The 15,704-nt window shown below is 53.1% G+C and overlaps 1 protein-coding gene across 4 annotated transcripts in view; it reads left to right on the forward strand.

Moving 5' to 3' along the window:
* Positions 1-318: 318 nt before the first annotated feature.
* The window catches only part of LOC137618249 (KIF-binding protein-like), an 81,046-nt gene continuing 65,660 nt past the window's right edge, over positions 319-15,704 (forward strand). For 2 of the 4 annotated variants that reach the window (XM_068348401.1, XM_068348400.1), the window contains exons 1-2: positions 402-417; positions 476-567. The gene's annotated coding sequence lies outside the window, so the exon portion shown is untranslated. Of the gene's footprint in view, positions 418-475; positions 568-15,704 lie in introns of all 4 variants that reach the window. The other 2 variants (XM_068348399.1, XM_068348402.1) reach the window with 2 other exon arrangements.

Raw genomic sequence — 15,704 nt, forward strand, 5'->3', positions numbered from 1 at the left:
AAAAAAAAAAAAAAATACTGCTTTCTCAATTATTGTATTGGTAGTTATAACCATATTCACATCACAGTTGCAAGTCTCATAAAGGACTTGAAAACTTGTATGAATTCATGTTTGATAGTTTTATGGAAGCTCCCCAAACTTAGAATAGAATCTGGTATAATCTTAAACTCAAATACAGTAGTTCCTCAGTTGTATGTTACCTTATTTGAATGTAGTTACCTTCAGCACTGTAACATCATTCATAATTCCATCTAAAAAATCAAGCCAAAATTTATACATACATGACCTTATCTTGTGAACTAACATTATTTTTCTTCAGGATATTTTGTTCTGTCATATTTCTGCTTCTTAAAAGTTGCTTCATGTTCTGCTTTTGTAGTGAAATGGACAGAAATCCAAGGCATTAGATATTTATGGGTAGGTTTAAAAGTGCCATGTACAGTATGTAATATTTACTACACCTTATATTCTTAAGTTTCAGTGAGATACATCCGTGCCTTTCACGCAGCCGGATAAAGACTTCTAACATCGCTTAAGGATAGAGGATTTCTTTGGAGATAATTTGAGGTATCATCATCTTAGGGGCTAGCACATACACAAATGCATACACATACATATTCTATTTTGGTTCACATGCACCTTAAATGTTTGGATTTTTGTGTACGTAAATATGTAGAGTGTGTCACGATGTTCTTCATACTAATTACTGACTGATTCTGACCAGATATGTAGTTATATTCTTTGCTGTGCTGCTTTATATTTGTCTTGAAGCAAAAGCATGTGCCATTATTGTTTAATGTTTTTGAAGGGTCTGAATGAGTGATGCATAATTGTGTATGATTTGTAAAATACTTCTGAATGTGAATTCTTTTGAACACCTTTCTAACAAATAAAAAATGTACAAATGCCTTTGGAAAAAATTAAGTGGAAAATTACATTCTATTTCAAATTGCTGTATGTTACTCTAATTTAAAATCAGGAATTTTTTTTAACATGTTTTTGTTGTGATTGAGGAGCTTTTCGTTAAGTGTTATAATTTCTCTTGTCTTTAAAATTTACAAAATCTCATAGTAGGATGATATTAGGTAATAAAGAGTATTGAATGCTCAACAGGCATATTCCAGCCTATAAGGAGCTATGGATAACCAGTATTGGTTTCGTAGATGGTTTTAAAATGGACATTTTATAACTGCAGTAAACTGTATTAGCTATTTTTTGATAATACAATTATTGCAGTACAGTACATGCAATTGAGTGTCGATACAGTTTGCAAATCTATTCCTTTTACTAATGCCATACCAATTACAAAGAAATTAACTGTTGATACAATATACAATTAAGTACTGTAGCCTAAATATTGAAAGTATTACCTAATCAAGAAAATCTATTTGTTCCGTAACTGAAATACAAACCACGCTATTTACATGGGGTAATTACTTCGGCGTAGCTGAACGATGAGCCATAACAGTTTTAACGAGGGTTTCCTACCCCTCCGCTAGTTAGCGGGGGGGGGGGGGGGGTAGAGAGGGGTAGCTAGCTACCCCTCCCCCTCACACGCACCGGAGAATACTCCATTTTACTTTTGGCTCGGATAGCGATCGGATGTCTCCACTCCTATCCTCACTTGACGGCCATTATTGTTTTGTCTTTTAACTTACCTTTTCTTATACTTAATATTTGTTCCGTAACCGAAATACAAACCACGCTATTTACATTGGGTTTACTTTCGGCATAGCTGAAATGACAAGCCAATAGTTTTTAACGAGGGTTAACTACCCCCGCGCTAGTTAGCAGGGGTAGGAGAAGGGGTAGCTTGCTACCCCTCCCCCCCACACACCGGTGATTTGCTTCACTTCACTTTTGGCTCCGGCGATGAACAGACGTTTCTGTCCATCGTCCTCGTTTGACAGCCTTAATCTTTTTTGCTTTTCCTCAGCTTGTGTGTGTTTGAAGTTGGCCTCGCCCTTGGATGTCCACCTTGCGCAAGTGCCCTGGTATTGCCGGTCGCCCTTGCGGTACTTTCATGTCTGCGGTGGATATGGATCCTCACACCCTTTGCCCGCAGTGTCGAGGCCGACGGTGTGACAGAGAAAATACTTGTAGGGAGTGGTCTGCCTCCCAGTGGGAGAGGTTTGGCCGCTAGCGTAAGAAGAAGTCCAAGAGAGACCGTTCTCCTTCTGGGGTTGCCTTGAAGGAGGAAGGTTCTCGGGACACTTCTTCCGCCGCCCAAACCTCCTCCGAAGCTCCCCCTCGCCCGGCTCCTAAGGAGAGACCGCCGAGTGGGAGCGCAGGCCCTAGTTCTGTTTTCTGTCCTTCGATGGGGGGAGAGGGCGTCGCCTCCCATAGCGGGGTGGCTCCCCCTCCTGCTCTGGGGGAGGTTTTTGATAATGATCCTGTGTCTCATGATGATCTTTTTCAGCTTTGGGCTTCCTTGGGGCTGAAGGGCCTGCCCTCCAAGGAAGCCCTGTTTGCCCTTGTCCAGTTGGGGCCGCTGTTAAGATGTCGCCGGTGATAGCAGAGATAGATCCTCTGTCTATCGTCGACGTCGTAGTGGCAGAGGCTTCCGACGGGTCTGGGCAAACCTCTGCGGTTCCTGATGTGGATGACGTTGCTGAAGGCTCTCCTCCCCCTTCTGTACATCCTTCGAAGGGGGAAGGGAGTCCCACGGGCTCTTCTGCTGCCAAGCCTCCCTTTCGGGGGAGCGCTCTGACTGAGACTCGCCTTCGGCGGACTGATGATCCTGACGACCCCTCGTGGCCACCTTCGCCGTAAGGCTCACCGTCCGCTGCGTCGCAAGGGCCTCCCGTCTCCCTATAAGGGTGCTAAGAGGCGCCTTTTTGAATCTTCACCTCCTTCCTCCGATGGGGACTCTCCTCGCCGTAAGCAGCCTGCAGCTCCTGTCTCCTTAGACCTCTCCGGGGATCGATCTCGTTCTCCAACGCCTTCCAGACCTTCCGCTTCTGGTGCAGATGGACAGCAGTCTGACCTCGTCATCCGACAGGCAACAGTCCCTTCGGGGCAAAGGGTTGCCTCCCACGGTGTGGGTGCTTCCCTTGCGCGTCAGGGTTCCCCTGCGCGCCCTTTTGCAGTGTTAGCGCACAGGCGCTCTCCTGCTCGACAGCGTTTTCCTGATCGCCAGCGCTCTCCTGTTCACCAGCGCTCTCCTGATGATCGTCGCCCCACACTGCTCGCCAGCACTCTCCTGAGGACATCGAACATCCTGCTGTTCCTGTTGTGCGTCCAGCGCGCCATCGGTTTCATGAGTGCACTAGATCTCCTCCTCGTCAGAGCGCACCTGAGCTCCCAGTTCCTGACACGCGCCCTGTGCACCCACGTTCGCCCGCGCGACCTAGAACTTAGGTTCAGGTCTTGGACAAGGACTCTTCTTCTCCTCGCCCTCGCGATCCTGCTCGTCAGCCTGTTCCAGCGCAGCAACGCGCGCGGTCTCCAACGCGTACTTCCAAGGTTCCTGTACGCCCGCGCACCCACGCTCCTCCTGTTCCCGCACCCACGCTCCTCCTGTTCCTGAGCCCGTTCGTGAATGTTCGCCTTTGCGCAACGCGCCGGCAGCTCCCACACAGGATTCCACGAGTCGCGCTCCTGCTCGCCAGCGATCACAGACGCGTCAACGTTCGTCTGCTCGTAAGCGATCTCCTGCGCGTCAACAGTCCCCAGCGCGTCAGCGATCCCCTGAACATCGGCGATCTCCTGACCGCCCGCGTGACTCTTCACCTGCGCGCAAACGCTCTCCTACGCGTCGGCGCCCAGAGGATCTGGAGAGACATGGGTCTCCTTCTACCAGCTCGCCCACGCGCGTTCTACTCGCCTCAATGCGCCATCGCTCGCCTACGCGCCAGCGTTCACCAACGCGCCATCGATCGTCTGCTCGCCATCGCTCTCCCACGCGTTACAGGTCCCCTGGACACCATCGACAGCGGTCGTGGGAGCGATCTCGTTCGGCCACGGGCCAACACGTTCCCTCGCCAATGCGCCAGCGCGCTCACTCGCCAGCTCGGCCACGCACTTACTCGCCCGCGTGAGATCGCTCCCGCGCTCGATTGTCTGCACGCGATTGCGCACCCGCGCGACTCCTTAGTTTCGCCTACGCACGAGCGTCAGCACTACCCCTGTTCGCGGCGGGTTCCGCAGCTCGCGACAGCAGCAGGGACGCGTGTCGCCAGACCGCAATCAGGATCGCCTCCGCCTAAGCGCAGGTCTCTTTTTCAGGATAGGGAAGACCCATCGGAGAGGTCAGAGCAACTTTCTTCCCCTTTTTCCTTACAGGCAGGTCCAGTGGTGTCCACTCCGAAGGATCGGACGATCCCCTTCCCTCCAGCGGGAATTTCGGACTCTGTGTCCGTGTCTCGGCAGTCTTGGTTTGGTCCTCTGATGCGGGCGTTTGTGAAGGCTATGAAGCCGGCACTCGCCGATCAAGGACACAAGCCAACGACAGCCTCGCTCCCGCTGAAGAGAAGGAGAGGAGTGGACTTCGTGTTGACTTCTCCCAGGGAGAAGTTGGTTCCTAAGAGGTCCGTCAGGAAGGCTCCGTCCCCTTTGCAGGCGCTTTCTCCTTCTCCCGAGGACAAGGCTTTTCCATCCTCAGGAGAATCCAGTGAGGTAGCAGTCTCCCCCTCGGCACCAAGGGGGGAGTTGTCTCCTCGGGGAGGGGAATCGTCTCGCGTGGAAGGCGCCTTCCAGACCTCTTTGTTGGGGTCGTGTATCCCGCCCAGGAGGGAACCCAAGGACTCCAAGACGATTCCGAAGTCTTCTTCTCGAATTCGTCAGGATCCAGCTGCACCCCGGGAGAACGTCCACGCATCTGCCCAGGAAGAGATTCCGGGGACAGGAGACTTAGCTGCCAGTCCACAGGGAGGAGACCAGCAAGAGTCTGAGCATGCCTTCTGGCAGGTTTTGAGCCTGATGAGACAGCTCAACAGGTTCATGGACCCTGTGATCGCCCCCCATGAAGGCAAGGACACGGTCCTGGATCAGGTGTATGGAACTCAGAAGGAGGAGGGTGGCGGCATCCTTCCTCAGGCAAGAAGAGCTTCCCGCCCAATCGTGGTTGCGTCTCTTAGGTCACCTGTCCTCCCTGGCTCATCTGGTTCCAAATGGCCATCTCAGGATGAGATCCCTGCAGTGGCGGCTCAAGTCCCTGTGGAATCAAGGATCCGATTCCCCAGACTTACAGGTCCCGATAGGACCTTTGGAACAGGCGGACCTGCGTTGGTGGCTGGTTGACGAGAACCTGCGAAAGGGAGTAGATCTTCTCGTCCTCCCCCTCGGAATTGACACTGTTTTCGGACGCGTCAAAAGAAGGGTGGGGGGCGCACATTCTGGACCAGAGGACCTCAGGCCTTTGGTCAGAATCAGAAAAGTACCTGCACATCAACCTGTTAGAAATGAAGGCCGTTTTTCTGGCTCTTCAACAGTTCCAACGGACCCTGGCGGGTCACTCCGTGGTGGTGATGAGCGACAACACCACGGTAGTGGCTTATATCAACAAGCAGGGAGGTACTTTTACGCAGCAGCTATCCCATCTTGCAGTAGAGATTCTGAGGTGGACCGAAGTCCACTCGATAACACTATCAGCTCGCTTCATTCCTGGCAAGAGGAATGTGCTCGCCGACAGTCTGAGCAGGGCTTCGCAGATAGTGAGTACCGAGTGGTCTTTGGATCCTCAGATAGCCAACAAAGTCCTGACTTTGTGGGGTTCCCCAACCGTGGATCTGTTCGCGACAGCTTTGAATTTCAAGCTGCCCCTGTACTGCTCCCCAGTCCCGGACCCCAAGGCACTCTGGCAAGATGCTTTCCAACAACGGTGGGACAACATCGACGTGTACGCCTTCCCACCGTTCTGTCTGATGAGAAGGGTGCTCAACAGGACCAGACTATCGGTCAACTGTTCGATGACTCTGATAGCTCCGCTATGGCATCACGCGGAATGGTTCCCGGACCTTCTGCAGCTCCTGACGGAGCTCCCGAGAGAACTTCCCCTACGACACGAGCTACTCAGACAACCACACTGCAACATCTTCCACAAGGCCGTAGCTTCGCTTCGGCTTCACGCCTGGAGACTGTCCAGCGTCTCCTCACGGAGAAAGGCTTTTCGCAACAGGTTGCGGAGAGGCTGTCTCGGCACCTGCGAAAGTACTCTGAGGGAGTCTACCAGGCGAAGTGGAGAGTCTTCTGTGGTTGGTGTCGTGGGAGGGGTATCTCTCCACTCGATGCCACTATTCCAGCAATAGCGGAGTTCCTCATTTATTTGCGGGAGGAAATGCGCCTTCCGGTCTCGGCGGTGAAAGGCTATCGCTCAGCCTTAAGCTTGGCTTTTAGGCTGAAAGGATTGGACATTTCTTCCTCGCTGGAACTCTCTCTACTCATACGTAGCAATGAGCTTACCTGCCCTCAATCGGAAGTGAGACCTCCTCCTTGGAACGTGTTTCGGGTTCTCAGGGCTCTTAAGAGACCTCCCTTCGAACCATTATGCCAGGCCTCTGATCGCCACCTGTCTTGGAAGACGGCTTTCCTGCTCGCTTTGGCCTCTGCCAAGCGAGTTAGTGAACTTTATGGTCTCTCGTACGACATCGCCCATTCAAGGGGATGGGGGGAGGTAACGTTCAGGTTCGTCCCTGAGTTTGTTGCCAAGACACAGAACCCTGGAGTGCCGGACCCACGGTTCGACTCTTTCAGGATCGCGAGTCTCCGTTCTGTAACAAGCGACCCAGACCAGCTACTACTATGTCCAGTGAGGAGTCTGAGGTGTTACTTGAAGAGAACAGCTGCAGTTCGTCCTCAAGTGCAAGCATTGTTTGTTAGCACAGGCAGGACGAAGAGGAGGGTCACCAAGAACACCATCTCGGCTTGGATTCGAAGGGTTATCCATCACTCCTTGAATCCAGACCCTCCTCCGTCACGTCACCCTAGGGCACACGACGTCAGGGGCATTGCTATGTCCCTGGCCTTCAAGAGAAACTTCTCTGTGACGCAGGTGCTTCAAGCTGGGGTCTGGAAGCGTTAGACGACCTTCACAGCCCACTACCTGCAGGACGTGACCCACAGGAGTCTCGATACCTTTTCTATTGGCCCTGTGGTGGCTGCACAACAGCTGGTCTAACCTCAGGCTCCTTTATGGACAAGTAGCAGTAGGATGAGGGCGTTGTTAACCGGTTTTAGTCTGCGTGAATGAAAGAGTATGTCTGGCCCTTACTTCTCTCTTCATCCTCCCCTCTCTTGGGGAAGCAGCATCCTGGTCTCCGCATAGCTGACCTCAACCTCTGCAGGTAACCCATGCTTCCTTGTGCTCCTAGTATTAAGCTTAATACTGTCGCGTCCCCCATACCTTGACGAGGTGGTATTGGGAACGTCCTATCCTGGATTCCTATCTAAAGGTCTCAAGGTCAACTTCATAGGACGAGTCACGCTCTTTCCTTCACACACAACTTATGTAGGCCACACGTTCCTTGTGAAGTGAGGAACTTGTGAGGTGCAGGGGCTCCTTTTCTCAAGTGCTACTCACTGGGAGGCGGAGCCCCCGAATAAAGCCAAAGTCAGTAAGGCTGGGGACTCCACCCTTCCTAAGGGGTAAGTCACCCAATGTAAATAGTGTGGTTTGTATTTCGGTTATGGAACAAATGACAAATTTGGAGATAATTTGTATTTTTCCTAACCATACAAACCTTAGCTATTTACACATATTTGCCTGCCAGCCCTGTCCCCCAAGTCAAGTCCTACCTCTAAGTGAAGTGAAGCAAATCACCGGTGTTTGGGGGGGAGGGCTAGCAAGCTACCCCTTCCCCTACCCCCGCTAACTAGCGCGGGGGTAGTTAACCCTCGTTAAAAACTATTGGCTCGTCATTTCAGCTACGCCGAAAGTAAACCCAATGTAAATACCTAAGGTTTGCATGGTTAGGAAAAATACAAATTATCTCCGAATTTGTCATATTTAAACATTATTGATGTTTATGTATATTTTTGTGTATAGAAAATAGTAAGTTTCCTTTGCGTTCGGTGTTGTGCGGTGTGTGTTGTGTACGTCTACGAGAGTGATCACCGGCTTTGCAGGCCACTACAATCTTTTCTTGAACACGGTCTTTCACTCCTAGGCCACCATGGTTGCCTTCGTGGAGACCGGCCCTTCTCTTGAGGTCGTTCACCTCTTACTCCGTACTACGCCTACGATAGCCTCTCAGGACCGAGTGTTTTAACTTTTCTGCTCAGGGCTCACGTCCCTTCGGGGGGCGGTGGTCCTTGGAACATTCAAAGTCAGTTGCATAATTATAATGTTATAATTCTGTTTTGTTAACCTTCGTCCCCCCCCCTCACCTGGGCATGCCGGGTGGGGGAGGGGGACGCATACCTTCTTTCGTTCTTATGTTCTTTCCCTCGGGGTTTCTCTTCGGAGTTTCACCCGGGGGAATTTCTGTTAAATAATTATTATGTTTTATTTTCCAGTTGCGATGCTGTTTCTTCGTGCCTGTTGTGTGCCTTCAAGCAGAGCTGTCCTGTTTATCCTGGGGAGTCGGCTTCGCCGCCGTCTCTTAAGGCGTTCGTCAGGGGCGTTCCCTTCTCTTAGAGTTCCCCCGTGACTACTGCCAGCTCTTCATTGCATCCTAGAACGATAAGGAGGTTCGCGTCCAGGGTAGTTAGTTAACTTCCTTTTTTACTTTTCCTTGGTCCTTAGGCGGTTATGCTCTTGGGGCTGAGCGGCCGCCCTTGTGACTTGCTCAAGGGGCTGAGTGGTTGCAAGGCTAGACCATGGTACTAGCGACTATGCTCTCGGGGCTGAGCGGTCGCTTTTGTAGCTACGCTCAAGGGGCTGAGCAGCTGCAGGATAAGTCCGGCCCTCTCTCGTTCGCGAGGGAGGCCGCACTGAGGGCTCCTCCTCGGAGGATAGCTCCTTTTGTCTCTTCTACAAAGTGTCCCCTCCAATTCGCGTGAGAGGACACTCACAGAGACTCCTCTTCGGAGGATTGTTCCTGTTTACGTCAGCTGATCTCACGGCCTTTCGGGGTTCCATCACCAGTCTCTTCTACGAAGTGCTCACCTCTCTCGTTCGCGAGAGAGGCCACTCATAGAGACTCCTCTTCGGAGGTTTGTTTCTGTTGTCAACAGCTTGCTGTTCAGTCACTAGCACTTCGGTGTTTAGAGACAGGGAAACTTCAGTTTCTCTTTTTACCTGATCCTTCGGGGTCTCGGAGCTTTACTTACGCAGTTCCCTCGGGCTCTCGTAACTTTAGTCACTTCTACACTTCGGTGATTAGTGACGGAGAAACTTCGGTTTCTCGTTGCGTTGACCCTTCGAGATCTTGCAACTAATCCCCTCGGGGCCTCGCTACTCAGGCTACGTTAGACCCTTGGTCTCTCGTCCCTCAGTGTACTTGTTGCCTGCTGTATCCGTTCCTGACTGCAGACGCGCCTTGGGTGCCCACGCCCCCGTTATCTAACGGGCTCCTCCCTTCGGGGCAGGAGAGACTTTCTCACACCTTGAGTAAGTCCCTTAAGTGCCAGGTATCACCTGCGCGCCAACGTTCCCCTACGCGCTAGCGCTCGACTGCTGTTCCTGAGTCTGCCTTCAGAGATACCCTGTTCCAGTATTCAGTTAGGCTGCTACCAACGTTCCCTGCGCATTTGCGCACATCGTTGGGGTTCCTGAGATAGCGCACTGGCGCTCACCAGCGTTTTCAGCCTACGGTGTCTCTAGTCTCTTCTACAAAGGACACCTCCCGTTCGCGGGAAAGGTACCTCAGAGTATTTAGCAGTCCCTCAGTTGATCGTCGGCACTGAAGTAGACCTCCTGGTCCTCTTCAGGGGATGCCTTCCCTTTTAGGGACACATCCCAGTTCTTGATCTACGAGTTAGCCGATCCTTCAACCATTTCCAACGATCTTCTGTTACACAGGGGCCTATGTTCTTCACTCGCGCATAAGCGCTGAAGACCGCCCGCGTGCGGGATTATTTCCCACGCGCGATCGTCGAGGATCGTTAGCCGACGATCTTGTGATACGCGCTAGCGCGTAAGCGTTGATGATCGCCCGCGCGCGATCTCGCGATCTTCTAGGATCGTTAGCCGACGATCTTCTCTTACGCGCCAATGCGTAAATGCTGTAGATCGTCCGCGCACGGGATGGTTTCCCGCGCGCGATCTCCAAGGCCCTTCCGCTCGCGGTTTTTCTGCGCGCGACCGTCGAAGATCGTTAGCCGAGGATCGGTCTGTGCGCGGGATGGTTTCCCACCCGCAACATCGAGGCCGTCTGCGCGTGGTTCTCCGCACGCGTTCATCGACGGCCGTTAGCCGGCGATCTTCGGATCCGGCGCTAAGCGTGTAAGCACCGGCAATCTTCTTAGTATGCATAAGCTCCGATGATCGTTCTGTGTGCGGATGGTTTCCCGCGCACGGCAACGAGGCCATCCGCACGCAGTTCTCCGCATGCTATCGTCGACGGCCGTTAGCCGCTGATCTTCACATTTCGCGTAAGCGCCAAAGATCGTTCCGTTCGCGGGATGGTTTCCCACGCGCGACCATTGAGGCTCACACATCCATCGCACGGATCGTTCGCTCGCGATCGTCGTAGATCGCCCGCGCGCAGTTTCCCGCTCGCGATCATCGTAGATCGTCCACGCACGGGCACAGAGGTTTTCCCGCTCGTGATCGCCGACTATCTTCTCTCGCGCTCGAGCGCCGACAATCTTCGCTCACGCGTGAGCGTCGAAGATCGTCCGTGCTCGTGCGAATCGCCGACGATCGTCTTTCATTGTTGGAGATCATACGCACGCGCGCACCATGGTTTCCCGCTCACTGTCCTACGGTCTTCTCTCGCGCTTGTGCCTACGATCTTCGTACTCGCGCTAGCGTCGACGATCTTCATACTCGCATAAGCGCCGAAGATCGTCAGCGTTATTCTTCCTCGCGTGGGATGGTTTCCCACACGCAATCACCGACGGCGCTAGCACTGGCGATCTTTTTTCGCCGAGATCGTTCGCGCGTGGGATGGTTTCCCTCGCTATCGCCCACGATCTTTCACACGTAAGCGCCAGCAATCTGCATACACGCGGAAGCTCGGGGATCGTTCACACGGACACCGATACGCCTGCGCTCACGCGGGCATGCGGGCGTGGTTATACTGCCATACATGCTTTATTCAAGCGCTACCCAGATCTGTGCTTTTCGCGCGATCGTCAGCGTGATCGGCGCACCGTTCTCCGACGCGACTGTGCCCTGTTCACATCTGGACTTATGGCGGTCAGGCCACCTCCGCGTTTCCCACCCCCGCAGCGCAGAGCAGCGCCCTCTCCGGAGGGGGGGAAGGTTTCTGGATAGGTCAAAGGTCTCTTCTCCCTTCTTTGCTGGTTCTCTACGGGCGAACCCTCATGTGTCATCTCCCCCAGAGGATCGAACGATCCTCTTCCCTCCAGAGGGACTCCCTGTCAGCGCGTGGGTTGGTCGGCATTGCTGGTGGGATGCCGTCGTCAGAACGTTCAAGCAGGCGATGAGCCTGTGCCTTCTGAGTGGGGTCACTAATCAGTAGCAGCTTCCTCTCCCCCTGAAGGGGGTGAGAGGAATCTCTGGCATGGTATCTCCCCAAAGGACTATCCTGTCCCTTCGCGAGTCCTAACGCAGGCGATGAGCCCTCCTCGGACTTAATCTCCCCTCCCCTGCGGATGAGCACTACCCATCCCCAGGAGGGTCGGAAGACCCGGTCCTCTCCCGCTTCACTCCATTGGGAGAATCCCCGCCTCTTTCTGAGGGTCCTTTCGTGCGGAGGGGGCGAAGCCTTACGTCTTTCGTCGCTGGGGTTCTGTTTCCCTCCTAGGAGGGATCCTAAGCCCCTGTTTTCTGCAAGGATCCGACAGGATCCAGTTGGACCCTTGGAGCATGTCTACAAGTCTCCCCAGGAAGAGCCTCCAGGGATGGGAGACCTTGCTGCCAGTCCATCAGGAGGAGGAGCTCCAGGGGTCGGAACTTGCGTTCTGGCAGGTTCTTGCCCTCAGGAGAAACCTCAAGGGGATCCCAGATTCAGAGATTCCTCTTCGGTAAGGGAAGGATACAGTCCTGTACCGAGTTCTACTCACCCTAGGACGCCCTTACGCCAGTGCAGCTTGCCCTAGTCTCAGGGAATGGAGAGCACCAGAGACTAGGCCGAGGGCCAGCTCTCCGAGCTTGTGGCCTTCAACAGTCCCGGTTGGTTTCGAGCCCTTCCCTCCTCCCTGGGTAGGGATCGGTGAGGGGATGGGCCCTCCGGGCGGAAGTCCAGTCTATGTCGGAGATACGCTCCCTCCAAGAGGTGGCCAACGGGTTCCGAAGCCTCCTTAATTGTCTCCTTCCCTTCTCGACTCTGTTCAGGGTTGTCAAACAGTCTCCGTTCAGCATAGCGACAGAAGAGGCGGTCAGCTTTGCGGTGAGACCACAAGACTTCATGTGTACACTGGTCCGGTAGGACTCGAACTTCCGGTCCCGGTTCACCCATCTTCAAGGAAGTACTTTGGAGTCCGCCTGGAAGGCAGATATACCAGTTCAAGGGCTGTGCTTCGGCCTCTCCACGGTACCTCAACAGTTCTCCGATACTTCCTTTCGGATCTCTTCACGGGCTCTCAGCATCGGCATCCGGCCACTCCGTTTCCTGGGTGACTGGCCGATCCTGGCAGACTCGAAGGCATCCCTTCTTCGTCATCGGGACAAGCTCCTCGGACTTTACCAAGTTCTAAGGATCATGGTGGTCCTCAAGGAGTCCTCCCCTCAGCCCTCTCAGAGTCTGGTATACCGAGCCTGGTCTTAGGCTCCTATCTCCCGTAGCCTTCCCTTCAGACAACAGGGTACCAAGGCAGTAGAAGGTCGCGAGACCTTTCCTCACACGAGAAGACCCTCCAACCCAAGGTTGTTACGTCTCTCCTCCCTGGCCCGTCTGGTTTCCACAGTCGCCCCAGGATGAGTTCTCTCCAGTGGCGACACGGGGCGCGGGAGAGTCGGAGGAACGTCTCCCCAGACGCCGAGACCCCTAGGGGACAACCGGTACAGACGAACCCATGGGGGTGGGAAGCAGACGAGGGCCTACAATAAGGAGTGGTCCTTCTCGTCCTTCCCCCAAACTTGATGCTGTCTTCGGACGCGTCAAAGGAAAGGGGGGCCCACGTTCTGATCCACGGGTCCTCAGGCCGGTGGTCAGAACCAGGAAGAACCTCCTTTAGTCCTACTAGAGACAGAAAACGTGTTTCTGGCACTTAGTAGCTCCTCCTAGCCTGGCGGACTACTCTGTGGTTATGAGAATCAACAACACCACAGTGATGGTTTTCTGGCCCAGACAAGGAGGTACTTTTCAGTACAACCTTCCCATCCTGCGGTATAGATACCGGGATGGTCTGAGTCCCCCTCGGTCTCCTCAGCAGCTCGCTTGATTCCAGGCAAGGGAATGGGCTCCGATAGTCTGAGCAGTGTGTCACGGACACCACATTCCGAGTGGTCTTTGGATCCTCAAGTAGCCTACAAGTCCTGACTCAGTGGGGCTCCCTCTGTGGACCGGTTCGCGACAGCACTGAGCTGCAAGCTCCCGCTGTTCTGCTCCCCAGTCACGGGTCCCAAGGCCCTCTGGTAGGATGCCTTCCAGCAACGGTGGGACACCATCGATGTGTTGCCTCCATAGCTTGCTCCACTTCCCGACGGGAGTCTATCCAGCATCTCCTCAAAGAGAGGATTTTCGCAACAAGTGGCGAAAAGGAGGCCTGGACACCTGCGCAAGTCTTCCGCTGTAGTCTCCCAGGCAAAAGAGCAAGTTTCTGTGGCCGGTGTCGGGGAGAGGGCATCCCTCCACACGATGCCGCTTCCAGCAATAGCGGAGCCCCTAGTGGGATTGCAGGATAAATGTGCCTTTCAGTTTCGACTGTGAAAGGCTACCCCTCAGCCTTAAGTCTTGCCTCCTGGCTCTAGGGACAAACATTTCTCCCCCGCTGGAACTCTTCCTTCGCATGCGATGCCTTTTCCTCTCCTGCCCTCAGTCGAAGGTGAGACCTCCTCCTTGGGACGTGGTTTGAGTCCTCGAGTCTCTAAAGAGACCCCCTGATGAACCACTACCTAAGTCCCCAGACCACCACCTTTCTGGGTAGACAGTGTTCCTGCCAGCCTATCTTCAGCCTAGCGAGTCACATGGTCTCTCTTATGACTTTGCTCATTCAGGGGGTTAGGGGGAGGCAACATTCAGGTTCGTCCCTGAGGTTTGTTGCCAAGACTTAGAATCCGGGAGTGCCGGACCCGCTATTCGACTCCTTCCAGGGTTCGAGTCTCCGTCCTGTAGCAGATGACTCAGACCATCTCCTACCTTGCCGGTAGGGGGCCTGAGCTGGTGTCTTCAGAGAACAGCTGCAGTTAATCTCCAGGCTCAAGTCTCGTTCGTGGATCCTGGGTAACGAGGAGAGGAGTCTCCAGGAGTACCATCTCGGCCTGGATTCGCAGGGTGCTACACCCTGCCTTGAATCCTGACCCTTCTCCGTCGCATTGCCCTAGAGCCCATGATGTCAGGGGCTTAGATACGTCCCTGCCCTTCATGAAGCATCTTTCAGTGACGCAGGTCCTACAAGCGGGGATGTTGAAGCTTCAGTCCTTCTTCTCAGCCCCTTACCTGCAAGGCATGACCCACAGGAGGCTTGATACGTTTCTATCGGCCCTGTGGTGGCTTCACAACAGCTGGTCTAAACCTCAAGCTCCTTGATGGACAAGTAGCAGAAGGTTGAGGGCATTGTTACCTGGTGTTAGTCTGCATGAATGAAAAGATCTGTCTGGCCCTTATTCTTTTCTTCATCCTCTCCTCCCATGGAGAAAGCAGCATCCTGGGTTCTCTGCACAGCTGACCTCAAACCACTGCAGGTAGACCATGCTTCCTTGTGTTCCTAGTATTAGGTGTAATACTGTCATGTCCCCATACCCTGACGAGGTGGTATTGGGAGAGTCCTAGCCTGGATTTCCTTCTGAGGAACTCCAGGGCAACTGCCTGGGACAATTCACTTTTCACCTTCGCACACACCTTACGTAGGCCGCGGCAGTTTCACAACCGCCAGCGAGGAGCAGGGATTCCCTATTGTCCAAGTACTTGATCACTCGAATATGGAATCCCCAGGCAAGCCAAAGCCAGTATGGCCGGGACTTACCATCCTTCCTAAGGGTTAAGTCACCCCATGTAAATAGCATGGTTTGTATTTCAGTTACGGAACAAATGACAAATTCGTAGGTAATTTGTATTCTTCCTAACTATACAAACCTTAGCTATTTACAGTTATGTGCCCGCCAGCCCTGTCCCCCAAGATAAGTCCTACCTCTAAGTAAAATGGGGTATTCTCCGGTGTGTGTGAGGGGGAGGGGTAGCTAGCTACCCCTCCCTACCCCCCGCTAAATAGCGGAGGGGTAGGAAACCCTCGTTAAAACTTTTATGGCTCGTCGTTCAGCTACGCCGAAGTAATTACCCCATGTAAATAGCTAAGGTTTGTATAGTTAGGAAAAATACAAATTACCTACGAATTTGTCATGTCACACCCATAAGAAGTCTGCATCTCTATGCTCTATTTTGATTGCTGAGGGTATGTTATACGATCCTGTTATGTTGATATTTTTTCTTTATCAGATTTCAAATACAGAAGAATTGATACATCAGCTCCTTGAATGGCCTATTTTTTTTCCTCTAGTATATTGCAAAGTCTAGGCTATAGGCTTCCCAAACCAC

This window comes from Palaemon carinicauda, chromosome 24, assembly GCF_036898095.1.
Source record: "Palaemon carinicauda isolate YSFRI2023 chromosome 24, ASM3689809v2, whole genome shotgun sequence".
Taxonomy (NCBI): Eukaryota; Metazoa; Arthropoda; class Malacostraca; order Decapoda; family Palaemonidae; genus Palaemon; species Palaemon carinicauda.